At 46.8% G+C, this 15200-nt stretch overlaps 1 long non-coding RNA gene across 1 annotated transcript; it reads right to left on the bottom strand.

Moving 5' to 3' along the window:
• Nucleotides 1-587: 587 nt before the first annotated feature.
• Nucleotides 588-14519, bottom strand: LOC139274746 (uncharacterized). Its single transcript, XR_011595586.1, has 3 exons — nt 14285-14519; nt 1702-1768; nt 588-1598 (listed from the first exon to the last, which is right to left on the bottom strand). It is a non-coding gene; the product is annotated as an uncharacterized lncRNA (long non-coding RNA).
• Nucleotides 14520-15200: the final 681 nt, after the last annotated feature.

Raw genomic sequence — 15200 nt, 5'->3', positions numbered from 1 at the left:
TTCCAACTGCCTCTAATCTCCTCATCTGCCTTCAATATCTTCCCATCCGCTAACTCTGCTTAGTCTGAAGTGGTCTCGACTCCCCATGTGCAACACCACGGGAGATTGATTAGTTGCAGAAAAAAATGGCTGTGTCATTTAAATGATGTCATTAAAAAAAATGTTTTTTAATTGCTTCTAACAATGTCCAAGTATGGCTCTTTATATACTTTGGCCCTGAATTTGAAACTGACCACAACTTTTGGATTTGGTGCACATGCAGAAACCCGAAGCTGGGGTCTGTCAATGACAGCTCCACAACTGGCTGTGCCGTGCCCACCTCCACTTGACCCCCACAGAAATCAGTGAAATCGCATAAATCACTGAAACAGACGGAAACTTCGGCTCTACCGCAGTAAGTACACTGTTAAATTAAAAGTTCCATCCAAAGAGATTAGATATAATTGGGGCTTTAACAGCGTATTGACTGCTAAACAAAAGTTAAGAGCCTGGAAAAATAATTTAAATTTTGTGCAGTGTGAGATTTGTTCATTTTAAGAAATGTTTTAAAAACATTTTTAAGTTTGTGCATCTTTATTTTAGGTTTGCTTTTTCCCCATGTGAGAGCTCCAACCTTTGTTTTGCTCCCTCTAACTACTTAAAAAAGTTGGGGGTCGAAATTGCCCATTTTGCACCGCCCGCCACTGGGGAGCAGCTATGTAGAGCTAACCAACTCGCTCTAGTAGCGCCCTGGAACCCGCCCCTACAGGAAGTGGAGCGCGTCCTTCCTGTGATGGGTGGTAACTGCAATTTTGCGGTCGGAGCAGAACTTCTGTGCCGGGTGAAGGTAGTCCAGCCCCGAGTCGGTTACTGCCCCCAATCGAGGCGCTGGGGAATTTCTCCCCCTTAGAATATTAAGGGCTTACCCACTTCCTTGTTTGCTGTCTGTGAGAATTCTGCCTTTTGATTAGCTGCTTAGACAGCCTGTTGATGTCACAACAATTCACAAAATGGAATCCCTATTAACTTCCGTTGAATTGAATTCAAGGTCAGAAAACTCAAAGCTCTCGACACGGATTGCGAGATCCCTGTGTGGAGTGTCTTCGCTTTGCTGCTGGCTGCAAATTCCGGGCCAATATTCAGCTGTGCATCTGGCAAGCCTGGAAACTTTGTAATATGAATATGAATCAGTGATATGCAGGCAGGAATATCAGGAAATTATACACAAGTTTAAATTACCTCTTGGGTTCTCCTTAACGTATTAAAATACACCGGTTGAATCCACAGCTGGAAATCCGTGTCATATATTAAATGAGTGAAGGCCTACTTTCTGATTGCATTTATCCTATTTAGTGTCTCAACTTGTGATCAACACCATGTGAAATTTGTTAGTATGTAGGCCTCCAAGATTCCTACTCATAACCTCTTTCCAAATTATGTTTGCATTTAACTAAAAGACTATCCATGTATTATTCACTTTGCCATAATGATGTTTATTTAAGCAAGTGAAATGCTACATGTGATGTAACTGAATCAGATCAGCAGGCAACAAGGTATTCATTTGCTTCATCGATGTCATGTCTTGTGGCTGTAAGTTTTAAGAAATCCTGATGATGAAACTGCAATTCAAGAAAACAATTTTTTCATGTTATTAGTTTTTCAGTGTGGCAAGTAATAAATGTTTGTTAAAGCTGAATACTTAACATACATTACTCATAGTACCTTCTCTTGTTTAATTTGTCCTAGTGCACTGGATGTGATAATAATGGACTCTCAGATTGGTAATAGACTAAAAAATAGAAAAAGATATCATTAAGTTTTTGTCATGCAATTAGTATATGTTACCAAATTCTGTACAATTCAAAATAATGCACAGTATGCTTGACTTAGATAAAATATACTAACAGCTTTTTTCCAAAAAATGCCACAGTTTTCATTAATATTATTAATGCTGTTAGAATTCTATTCTACATTACATGAAATTGTTCAAAGAAAGGTTTCGACACTTGTGCTGCATGATATGGTACAAGTAATTACTAAACCGTCTTTTGGATTAGACGTAAAACTGAGATGTTCCCAGGGATTTTATCTGAGATCTTTCTTATCTGTAATGCTCAAAAATACATTATTGGTTCATACTGGGGGTATTCTTATCGTGAAAGTACCCTACAGGATAAGAAAGAAATTTAGAGCGGATGCTTTAGAAACTGAAAAAGAATATATAGAATTGATGTACTAATGAAACATCAAGTCGCTAGTTTAGATTGTGCAGCGCCCCGTTCGGGGCGATAACTTTCACAGGAGTTCAAAAATATCGCCGGGCGCTGTGCAAGTGAAGCCGATGCGAACTTTGGGTTTAATGCTCCGGGAAGGAAGTGGAGCGCTAAATCAAGCGCTACCACTTCCCTTGGAGCGCTAAACCAGGCAAGAGGGGTGGTAGCGGCAGAGCGTTGCACAATGTCCAGTGCAGCGCTGCCGGGATCCGAGGTTCCTTCCCTCCCTTAAAGGGAAGGACCATTGCTGGAGGCTCGACAATAAATCAACACCCCTGCTTACCGACAGCAGCCGCCATCCACGACGATCAGCCACAAACACTCGAACAGAGTGCAGGGCTGAGCAATCGCGGTCGAAGAAAAGGGAAATAAAATGCACAGAGGGTTCTGCAAGATTTTTCATGTACCTCACTGGCGCTCCCTTTAAATGCTGCTCCCCAGCGGCCGGCCTACCATACAACGCCTCCTGCAGCTGCTGGTGTTGACATCCAGCGATGCTGCAGGAGGCGGAACCGAATTATGCATCTGGTGCGGTACCAGAGCACTGTGCACCGGATGACGTCACGATCTCCAGGGCACAGGGGATCGTGGCATTAGGGTTTACCACCATCGCTAAATGCAAGGCAAGTTCGTGGGCATCAGTACTCTCGCCGTGCCTGGTCGCAGAGCCGGTAGTACCATGTTATCCCTCCCCGGAGGTGCTAACGGGAGGCAAAGGAAGCCAATTTCATCCCCATGGAGTTAGTGTACTGATAAAGAATAGAGTTAATACCTTAGAATGTGAAAACTAGCCCTGGAACATAGAACTGTTGTACTAAAAAGGTAATAATACTGGAGACTATGGGCTCAATTTTCCCCAATGCCATTTTTTTTGTGTATTGTAAGAGTTACACTCATTTTTTTTGGCCCCGGCTACGCCAAAAAAATAACGAGCAAGTTTACCCGTTCTATTTTTTTTAATTGGCGCCACGCAGCCTATCCTTTAGCTTTGGGGGTGTGTAGCCGATTGTCTGCGTCAAAATAACGATGCCCCCCGTGTGTCCTTGGATGCTCTAATAATGACTTCACGAAGCAATGTGTTGCACTTGAACTGTAGTGACCTTAGTCCTTTATTTGTTAACTCCAGAGTGAGGATCACACCTGGTGGCCTGCCTTTTATACTCGGTCAGGTACACCTGTACAGGTAACCTAAAAGTCTCCCACTGCTGTGCCCTCAGGTGGTACACCTTGTGATAGTATAAACAGTAGCCATGTAGGCTACATGACATCACTCTCCCGCAAGCCTTTAGTGCAAATCGCCTCTGCATTGACTGTGCTCTGGGCTTAACTCTATCTGGTTGACCCTTGGCGGGTCATTTCAATCTTGGGTGAGTGGTTGGTGCGGTAGAGTGCTGTTGGTGTCTGTGTGTGTCCCTGACCACTCCATTCTCCCCCTCCCACATATAGGTTATGCCGAGGCTCAGTGCGTTCATATACATTCAAGCTCAGGAAAACCATTTGCATTCATTTGTGGTTCAGTTGTGAGACCATTACGTTAAGACTGGTGAGTTACATTATCGATGCGTACTGAGGGTCGGTGACCGACCGGTGTGTAAGGACAAACTAGTTCAGAACTGCTGGATGGAGTCCAGGCAGTCTGGTGGCGGCGCGGTGCCCAGTGCTGGCAGTGGGAACCCAGTTGGCTCAAGTTGCCTGCTCTTGGGGCTGTTGCCGTAGTTCCTAGCATCAGGCAGGTTCACAGATGCCTGTGACCTCGCTGTCCCTTCTTTCCCCCTGGATCACTGCTGCTCCTTGAGGGGCTGTCGTCTAGCAGTGCACAGGGAACAGCTGACTCGCTAGCCTGGGCGTTGTTTGGTTTGGGATCCTGGCTGGTCTCGGTTCCCTTTGGGAGGACTGTAGCGAGTGACACTTCGTTTCCAGGTATGGCCTTGGTGGCGATGGGGTCTGGGGCCTGTGCCTTAGCACAGTTTGCTCTTCCGGGCTCGTGGCGGTTGGTGCCATCAGGTGCCTGAAAGGTGGAGCTGACCAGGGGCAGGGTATCCATACCGGTGCCATTTCCCTCCTGAGATCACTTGCTCTGCAGCTCGTGTGCATTGGCTGCTTGTGGCTACACTCCATGGTGCATAACTCTGGTCCCGGGGACAAAGACTACAGCTTTGGGTAGCTCGCTGGACCTGTGTGCTCCCGATGGGTGTCTGCCCACTGCATTGGCTGCGTACAGTTGAAATCCTACATCGCACAACTTTTCATTACTTATGGTGGATACTCTGTAGCTCCGATCGCGATCGTGCAACTTTTCCTCGCTGGTTGCATGTACACAATTCTGATCATCAATTACACATTTTACATGATCGCGCAACTTTCCCTTGCTTATTGCATGTACACAACTCTGATCATCAGTTACACATTTTGTCTCTAACTTACAGTTGCTATTACATTGCTTCAGTGTGTGGAACTGTCCCTTTAATTGTAGTGGGTTGCAGGCCTCCATTAAGAGAGCCTTGCTTTCTTTACCCCAATCCTCTTCTCCATTTGGTGCCACGTATTGCTCCATCAGCGCTGCACATCGTGGTCTGGCCGCGGCCATCTTTTTCTTCAGCGCATCACCTCGTTGTTTGGGCGCCATCTTTCCTCGATCCACAATGTCGACTGCGGTGATCCTTTTTGTCAAGTATTCAACCAGCATTGTAACCCATGTATAATCTGACCTAAGTTGTACACTGTGAGAACAATGACCACTAGGTGGGAGACACTCCGAACCTGGACCATCAGCTACAAAAGGGGAAGCTCCACCCACCTTCATCACTTGAGTGCTAAGGAATAAAGGATAGGTCACAGACTGACCTTCTCTCAAGCATGGGCCTCGTGTGCATTTATACTGTATAGTAAGGACCTATCAATGGCGATGAGCAACTGGGATTTAAACTACGCGAGCATGGCCACTAGCAGAACAGATGAGAGATACTGTGTTAAGGAATGGTTGGGACAGAGATTCAACATTGTTAAAGCAGCACACAGTTCTCCAGGCAGACAAGGGCAATCGGGCATGGCCCAACATGGAGTCGTACCCAGAGAGGGAATTCGACAGAGACAATGGCAAGTTGAACGGCGATTCACACCATTGCAAGAGACAATGTGGCCAGTAATGGGGCCATCAACACCTATTAATGGCGCATTCAAGTACAGTCACAGGGGCAGACAGGGACGATCGACTGGCAAGGGACTTTTTGTTTCCAACAGCAGCTCATGTTGGAGGCGTGGAGGCACACACTCAGCCGGAGTTTGCAGAGATGAGCAAAATACCAGAAATTGCAGAAATGAACGCTGGGAGAAATCGCTGGAAGCTGAAGTTCAGCGAGTTCAAGTGGAGCACGTATACAATTCATACACCAGGACGCCACCGATAATGATGAAAGTGCTCCTCAATGGCATCCCAGTATCAATGGAGCTAGACACAGGCGCCAGCCAGTCCCTGATGGGTATCAAACAGTTCGAAAAGTTGTGGGTGTCCAAGGCCAGGAGGCCAAAATTATTGCCGATTGACGCACAGCTACGGACTTACACAAAGCAGATCATTCCGGTGCTAGGCAGCGCCACAGTAGTCATGACCCACAAAGATTCGGAGAACAGGTTGCTACTCTGGGTTGTCCCGGGGGACGGACCCGCACTACTGGGAAGGAGTTGGCTTGCTGTCATGAACTGGAAATGGGGCGATGTCAATGCAATTTCCTCTGTGGAGCGAGTATCATGCTCACAGATCCTGGACAAATTTGACTCATTATTTCAACATGGCATCGGCACTTTCATGGGTGCCAAGGTAGTGATTCACATAAACCACGACGCCAGGCCAGTACACCACAAGGCCAGAGCGGTGCCGTACGTGATGCGGGAAAAGATAGAAGGCGAATTGGACCGCCTGCTGAGGGAAGGCATCATCTCGCCAGTCGAATTCAGTGACTGGGCGAGCCCGATCGTGCCGGTGCTCAAGGCGGATGGGTCGGTCAGGATATGTGGTGATTACAAGGCCACCATCAATCGGGTGTCACTCCAAGACCAGTACCCGCTACCGAGAGCGGAGGACCTCTTTGCGACGATATCCGGTGGCAAATTTTTTTCAAAATTGGACCTGACCTCAGCTTACATGACGCAGGAGCTGGTGAGTGAGTCAAAGAAGCTGACCACCATCACAACACACAAGGGGTTGTTTGAGTACAACAGATGTCCGTTCGGGATTCGCTCGGTCGCCGCGATCTTCCAACGAAAGGTGGAAAGCCTCAAGTCGATTCCAGAGACGGTGGTTTTTCAGGATGACATCCTCATCACGGGTTACGATACTGAAGAACACCTCCACAACCTGGAGGAGGTGCTACGCAGACTGGACCGGGTAGGGCTGCAACTGAAAAAGGCAAAGTGCGTCTTCCTAGCTCCAGAGGTACAATTCCTGGGGATGAGGGTAGCAGTGGACAGGATCAGCCCTACTGCGTCCAAGACGGAAGCGATCCAGAGAGCACGCACACCCCGTAACACGACGGAGCTGCGTTCGTTTCTGCGACTCCTGAACTATTTTGGAAACTTCCCAAATTGAGCACGCTGCTAGAGCCACTACACGTGCTCCTACGCAAAGGTCGCGAATGGATCTGGGGGGACAGCCAGGAAAGGGCTTTTAATAGAGCACGTAATTTATTATGTTCCAACACTCTGTTAACACTATACAACCCATGTAAGAAACTTCTGTTAACGTGTGATGTGTCATCCTATGGTGTCGGGTGCATGTGTATATGCAGTAAAGAAAACGCACCAGTACCTGTTTGGTAGGAAATTTGAGCTGGAGACAGATCACAAGCCCCTAACGTCCATTTTGGCCGACAACAAGGCCATAAATGCAAACGCATCGGCCCGCATACAGAGGTGGGCACTCACGTTAGCAGCCTATGACTATGCAATTCGGCACAGACCGGGCACCGAAAACTACGCCGATGCACTCAGCAGGCTCCAACTAGCCACCACTGAGGGGGCTACCGAGTATGCTGCTGAGATGGTCATGGCTGTTGAAGCTTTTGGAAGCGAAGGCTCACCCATGACAGCCCGTCAGATTAAAGTCTGGACAAATAGAGCCTCGCTATTGTCTCTAGTCAAGAAATGTTTCCTGAATGGGGACTGGGCAGCCACGTACAGGGCATGCCCTGAGGAATTTAAACCATTTCACAGGCGCAGGGATGAACTCTCGATTCAAGCCGATTGCCTACTGTGGGGAAACCGAGTAGTCATGCCCCAGATGGGCAGAGAGGTGTTCATCAGAGAACTCCACAATGAGCACCCGGGCATTGTCATGATGAAGGCAATTGCCAGGTCACACGTTTGGTGGCCAGGGATAGACGCAGATCTGGAACTTTGTGTTCGCAGGTGCAATATGTGTGCTCAGCTGGGCAATGCGCCCAGGGAAGCTCCCCTTAGCCCCTGGCCATGGCCTGCCAAGCCATGGTCACGCATCCATGTGGACTACGCAGGTCCTTTCATGGGAAAAATGTTTTTGGTTGTCGTAGACGCCTACTCCAAATGGATCGAGTGTGACATTTTAAATTCAAGCCCATCCTCTGCCACGGTAGAAAGTCTACTGCAATGTTCGCCGCCCACGGTCTACCGGATGACTTGGTCAGTGACAATGGCCCGTGCTTCACAAGCACTGAATTCCAGGACTTCATGGCAGGCAATGGAATTAACCACGTCAGAATGGCACCGTTCAAGCCGGCCTCAAACGGCCAGGCAGAATGAGCAGCGCAGATAATCAAACAGGGGATGCTCAGAATCCAAGGGGGTTCCCTACAAAGACGCTTATCACGCCTCGTGTTGGCATATAGATCCCGACAACACTCGCTCACAGGGGTTCCACCCACAGAGCTGCTTATGAAAAGGACGCTCAAAACCCGGTTATCCCTTATACACCCCACCATGAAAGAAATTGTCGAGAGCAGGCGCCAGCCACAATATGACTACCATTACAGGAATGCGAGGGCGCGATTTATTGATGTAAATGATCCTGTTTTTGTCCTCAACTATGCTGCAGGGCCCAAATGGCTCGCAGGCACTGTGATTGCCAAAGAGGGAAATAGGATTCTGGTAGTTAAACATACCGATGGAAAATCTGCCGCAAACACGTGGATCAATCAAAAAGGAGGTTCAGCAATCCCATCGAAGAAACAGAGGAAGAACACGACGTAGAGTTCACTTCACCACAGGTGACCGAACACCGGAACCAAAGGGAGGAGAGCCCAATCACTGTGGGCAGTCCGGACTGGCCTGAGGCACCGCAAACAGCAGACACTCAGGCCAGCGCCCAACAACCGGAGCCCCAACTCAGGTGCTCTACAAGAGAACGTAAACCACCAGAGAAACTCAACCTGTGATCCCAATAAGACTTTGTGGGGGAGGTGATGTCATGTATTCAACCAGCATTGCAACCCATGTATAATCTGACCTAAGTTGTACACTGTGAGAACAATGACCACTAGGTGGGAGACACTCCTAATCTGGACCTTCAGGTACAAAAGGGGAAGCTCCACCCACCTTCATCACTTGACTGCTAAGGAATAAAGGATAGGTCACAGACTGACCTTCTCTCAAGCATGGGCCTCGTGTGCATTTATACTGTATCGTAAGGACCTATCATTCTTCTCCCCGGGTTCTGCCACTGAAGCTGGGAAGTCGCCTTTGGATCCGATTTTCTTCCTCTGGAGTCCTGCCACCGGAGCCTGGAAGGTGCGTTCGGGTCGTCCCAGCTGGATTTCCACGCAGTAGTGCTGAGCGGTCTGTGCCTCGGGTGCTGTGCTGGTCTGCTTTCTGGTGTCGGGTCCCCCCTCAAGTGAGATGCTTGCTGTGCCTCCGAACGCGGAGGACGTCGATCGCTGGAGAGGTGAAGTCTTCCCACTTCCAATGGATCTTCTCCATCCACCTTCTTCGGAGTAGCGTTGGTCCATCACCTGCAACAATCCACAGAGGTAACCTGTGCACCGCGCCATCATGGAGTACCTTTACATTCAAACTACAAAAGACTGGGATAAGTTCATCGGTGTAGGTGCGCAGCTTTGCCTGAACCGGGGCCAACTTGGTCGTTCAGCTTGATTGTCCCATAGTCTCTCAAAGGCTTCTTGATTCATTACTGACTGGCTCGCCCCCGTGTCCACTTCCATGAAAACTGGAACGCCATCTATCTCGACTTCCATTCTCAACGGGGAACACTCGGTGGTGCAGGTAAACATGCTATATACCTCATCGTGGGGCTGAGCTGCCTCTCTGCTTATCGTTTCATAATCTGCGCTGGATTCATGACCATTTGCAGACTCTTCATCGACAGTGAGTCATATTTTTCTTACACATTTACTGGAGGTGGCCCTTTGTGCAGCAGCCCTTGCATACATAGTCTTTAAAGCGGCACTGGTGAGCCCTGTGATTCCCTCCACAATGCCAGCATGGAGCTACTCGATTAGCCCCCCATCAGCGGACTCTGAGTTAAGGGACTCGGAGGCTGAGATGGTTCACGTTCTACAGTCCACACTGTGCACAAAACCTGCCGGGTTTGAGTCCTGAGAGTGAGTTATTTGCCTAGAACCGCAGGTCGAGGTCATGAATGCCTGGCTCACAGAGATGGCCTTCTGCAGTGCGACTGTGGTGTCCGCCGACAGTAGCTTATGAAGAAGGCCCTCATGGCCGATTCCAATGACAAAAATGTCCCGCAGCACTTCGTTGAGGTGGTCGCCGAAATCACACGGTGCAGCCAGCCTCCTGAGGTCTGCGACGTATTTCGCGATTTCCTGGCCTTCAGGCCGTTGGTGGGTGTAGAACCGGTGTCCGGCTGTGAGGATGCTCTCCTTGGGCTTGAGTTGCTCATGGATCAGTGTTACGAGCTCCTCGTACGTCTTGGTTGTTGTCTTCGCTGGTGCCAGAAAGTCCCTGATGAGGCGATAGACAGTGGGCCCACAACTGGTTAGCAGGATAGCTCTGCGCTTATCAACCAGTGTGGCTGGATCGTCTCCTGCCAGGTCGTTTGCTGTGAAGAAATGTTCGAGCCTCTCCACGAAGGCGTCCCAATCATCACCATCGGCGAACTGCTGCAACGTACCAAGGGTAGTCATTTTTGCGTGAAAGTCTGTAATCTTGTGAAGAAGGCCCTCATGGCCAATTCCAATGACAAAAATGTCCGGCAGCACTTCGTTGAGGTGGTCGCCGAAATCGGCAATTGTTGTGTCTTGGATGGTCTAATAATGACTCCATGAGGCAATGTGCTGCACTTGAACTATAGTGTCCTTCGTCCTTTATTTGTTAACTCCAGAGTGAGGATCACACCTGGTGGCCTGCTTCTTATACTAGGCCAGGCACACCTGTACAGGTAACCTACAAGTCTCCCACTACTGTGCCCTCAGGTGGCACACCTTGTGTTAGTACAAACAGTCGGCATGTAGAGTAAATGACAGCTCTCTTCTGCACATGCGCAAAAAAAGGGACGTTTTTTACATGACCGCTATGGGCACGCATGCCCAGTACAGCTCCCGGTCTGCATTTATCCACTTTTAAAGAGCCAGTTGAGTGTGAGAACTTTAATTCTTAGTGGAAAAATCGGAGCTGCAATACAATATGCAATGTGGCTCGAGAACCAAGAATTCCTTACAGGGTGAAGTGGAGGCACTGATTACTGTAATTGAGGCCAGATGGTACGAGCTGGACACCAGCAGAGGTCACATAAAGAAATTATTAAATTGAAGAGAGTGAAACAAAGGGTCAGAGAGAAACACACGGATTGTTAAAAAAAAGGTCAGGTAACTATTACAGGATATCCTTGTGCATCTTCGAGGAGCATACATGAAAGGTGGCTGTAATACTATCACAGGCAAGCCAAGAAGACCTATGTCTACTTGTATGGAAGATGATGGGTAACAAATAAATGTTGTTCAAGGCACTGGGAGAATTTGCTGCTCTTCTTCAAATAAGAATCTTTTTGTTCGCCTCAGAGAAAAGATCCGATCTCGGTTTAACATCTCATTTGAATGACAGCACCTCCAACAGTGCAGCACTCCTTCAGTACATCAAATGGATGAACTTCAACAATTGTACATCCCTGTCTGGAGTAAAAATAAAACGGGGAAGGTGGCTCAACCGTGGCTAACAAGGGAAATTAGGGATAGTGTTAAATCCAAGGAAGAGGCATATAAATTGAGCAGTAAAAACAGCAAACCTGAGGACTGGGAGAAATTTAGAATCCAGCAGAGGAGGACAAAGGGTTTAATTAGGAGGGGGAAAATAGAATATTATAGGAAGCTTGCTGGGAACATAAAAACTGACTGCAAAAGCTTCTATAGATTTGTGAAAAGAAAAAGATTAGTGAAGACAAACGTAGGTCCTTTGCAGTCAGATTCAGGTGAATTTATAATGGGGAACAAAGATATGGCAGACCAGTTGAACAAATACTTTGGTTCTGTCTTCACGAAGGAAGACATAAATAAGCTTCCGGAAATACTAGGGGACCGAGGGTCTAGTGAGAAGGAGGAAATCCTTATTAGGCAGGAAATTGTGTTGGGGAAATTGATGGGATTGAAGGCCGATAAATCCCCGGGGCCTGATCGTCTGCATCCCACAGTACTTAAGGAAGTGGCCCTCGAAATAGTGGATGCATTGGTTATCAGTTTCCAACAGTCTATCGACACTGGATCAGTTCCTATGGACTGGAGGGTAGCTAATGTAACACCACTTTTTAAAAAAGGAGAGAGAAAACGGGTAATTATAGATCGGTTAGCCTGACATCAGTAGTGGGGAAAATGTTGGAATCCATTATTAAAGATGAAATAACAGCGCATTTGGAAAGCAGTGACATGATCAGATCGGTTCAAGTCAGCATGGATTTATGAAAGGGAAATCATGCTTGACAAATCTTTTAGAATTTTTTGAGGATGTAACTAGTAGAGTGGACAAGGGAGAACCAGTGGATGTGGTATATTTGGACTTTGAAAAGGCTTTTGACAAGGTCCCACACAAGAGATTGGTGTGCAAAATCAAAGCACATGGTATTGGGGGTAATGTACTGACTGGATAGAGAACTGGTTGGCAGTCAGGAAGCAGAGTCGGGATTAACAGGTCCTTTTCAGAATGGCAGGCAGTGACTAGTGGGGTGCCGTAGGGCTCAGTGCTGGGAACCCAGCTATTTACAATATGCATCAATGATTTGGATGAAGGAGTTGGGTGTAATATCTCCAAGTTTGCAGATGACACTAAGCTGGGTGGCGGTGTGAGCTGTAAGGAGGATGCTAAGAGGCTGCAGGCTGCATTGGACAGGTAAGGTGAGTGGGCAAATGCATGGTAGATGCAATATAATGTGGATAAATGTGAGGTTATCCACTTTGGTGGCAAAAGCACGAAGGCAGAATATTATCTGAATGGCAGCAGATTAGGAAAAGGGGAGGTGCAACGAGACCTGGGTGTCATGGTACATCAGTCATTGAAAGTTGGCAGGTACAGCAGGCGGTGAAGAAGACAAATGGCATGTTGACCTTCATAGCGAGAGGATTTGAGTATAAGAGCAGGGCGGTCTTACTGCAGTTGTACAGGGCCTTGGTGAGGCCTCGCCTGAAATATTGTGTTCAGTTTTGGTCTCCTAATCTGAGGAAGGACGCACTTGCTATTGAGGGAGTGCAGCGAAGGTTCACCAGACTGATTCCCGGGATGGCAGGACTGACATATGAGGAGAGACTGGATCGACTGGGCCTGTATTCACTGGAGTTTAGAAGGATGAGAGGGGATCCCATAGAAACATATAAAATTCATGACTGGACAGTTTAGATGCAGGAAGAATGTTCCCGATGTTGGGGAAGTCCAGAACCAGGGGACACAGTCTTAGGATTAGGGGTAGACCATTTAGGACTGAGATGAGGAGAAACTTCTTCACTCAGAGAGTTGTTAACCTGTGGAATTCTCTACCGCAGAGTTGTTGATGCCAGTTCATTGGATATATTCAGGAGGGAATTAGATATGGCCCTTACGGCTAAAGGGATCAAGGGGTATGGAGAGAAAGCAGGAAAGGGGTACTGAGGTGAATGATTAGCCAGATCTTATTGAATGGTGGTGCAGGCTCGAAGGCCGAATGGCCTACTCCTGCACCTATTTTCTATGTTTCTACTCTGCTAAACTGTCAGCATAGATTATGTGCTCAAGACCTGATGTGGCACTTAAATATGTGACATTCTGAATCAGTCGGGAGTGCTATCACTGACTGAAGCGTAACACCTTCTCCTCAGTACTTCTGGTCAGACTCTGCGTATGTAACAAATGCAGAATTATAAAGAAAGTAAGCCTAACTATTGTGGCATTATTTTTATTCTTAAAATGAAGCACTCCTTAAATGACTACCTGTCCATCCAGCTGTTTGGGGGTCCGGGCAGCATTCCTGATCTGGAGCCTCTGATGGGGCCCCATTGTGGAGGTTGGTAGTTCTCATCTTAATGGGCATACTGTATGGCCTCCAAATTTATATGGGGTCCTATTGAGATTGGAAGAGTTGGAATTCCCAATGCAGAGTCCCTACCACGCACTCTCATTTGGGGCAGTTGAAGGTTCCGTCGCAGAAAAGGCTTCCCAGAAATTCCCAGCAAAGATCTAGCTGCAGTTACAGTAGAAATGTACCAGAAGGCTGTGAAAATTTGGGACCAGTTGTCAACTATTAGTAATAAAATGATTTTATTTAAATTAGAATTTACTATAGTCTTTTTGAGAGGATATGCATCTGACATTTTTCTGCTGACAGGTTGTGGCCACTGGTTGGATGGTTTATGCTTACAATGTGAAACAGACTATCCACATCATACATCCAAATTAACACAGCAAATAGAAGATATACCAATTTTGGTTAATTAGTTATGCTTATCACTAAGTATCTTTAATTACATTTTTACATATAAAAACTTTTAAGGCAAAATAAATATGGTTTTGGTGGCAATTATATTTATTTACAAAATGTTACCATCTAACAAAAACATCAGTCTATACAGTACCCTCATAGTCTTCATTTGTTGTAAACGGAGAATCCTCTTGTGAAAAATCTTGCTGACATCCAGGACTATGGGGCGTGGAGCTTCGTGAGGATCTTTCATCATGTCTACGACTGTGAGAAGTTTCTCTTGTTGACCTTGGGCTTTCTGAACCTATATTTTGTTTCAGATAAATGTTGAACTCCTCTTGCACAGTCATGGGGGATGAAGGCAGGTTTGCTCCTATTATTGCTGGGCCGAAAGACGGTCCCACAATAGTCACTGGTTTATCTGCCAAATCAGTCAATTTCTGATCTGATGTCCAAGTTGAAGAACCCTCGATCTTCATAGATTTTGGCCTATAACTGGGTGATGCTATGGAACAATCTACCTCAAGACAATCGTCACTCCATTTGCACTTTAAGTTTTGTTTTTTATAAGGGGTATTCAGTTTCAGCAAACTTTTACTTGTGGCTGAATAGGAGCATTTATCCACTGATTGCATTTGTATAGATTGCTTTGCCACATCTACTTCAACTTTATCTTTAAATTCCAGTTTTGGACTGACAGAAAGTTCTTCCATACTATTTACACTGTTGCTTTCCTTACCATCTTTACCGTTTGTTGTGCTTGCCAATAACTTCTGTTCAGCAGGAAAAACTGTATTAATTTTGCTCAGTTCAGATCTATTCAATCCTGTTGTACTTCCTTCTCCAGTCTCTAACAGTTGCATGCATACTGGTGGAGCAGGAGGTATAAAACTACTCAAAGAGTTCTGAATAATATTGGGAAAACCCTGTCTGTGATTTATGGTCCGGTTGTTTGTATTTATTTCCAATGCTTCCTTATATTCCTCACTTAGCAACATTAGCTCATTTACAGAAACAGCAATATCAACATCGGGACACTGGCTAAAATGGGATAGAACCAGTTTTGGAGG

This window comes from Pristiophorus japonicus, chromosome 10, assembly GCF_044704955.1.
Source record: "Pristiophorus japonicus isolate sPriJap1 chromosome 10, sPriJap1.hap1, whole genome shotgun sequence".
Classification (NCBI taxonomy): Eukaryota; Metazoa; Chordata; class Chondrichthyes; family Pristiophoridae; genus Pristiophorus; species Pristiophorus japonicus.
Note: the sequence above shows the minus strand (reverse complement) of the source record. Positions and strands in the feature narration are given on the sequence as shown.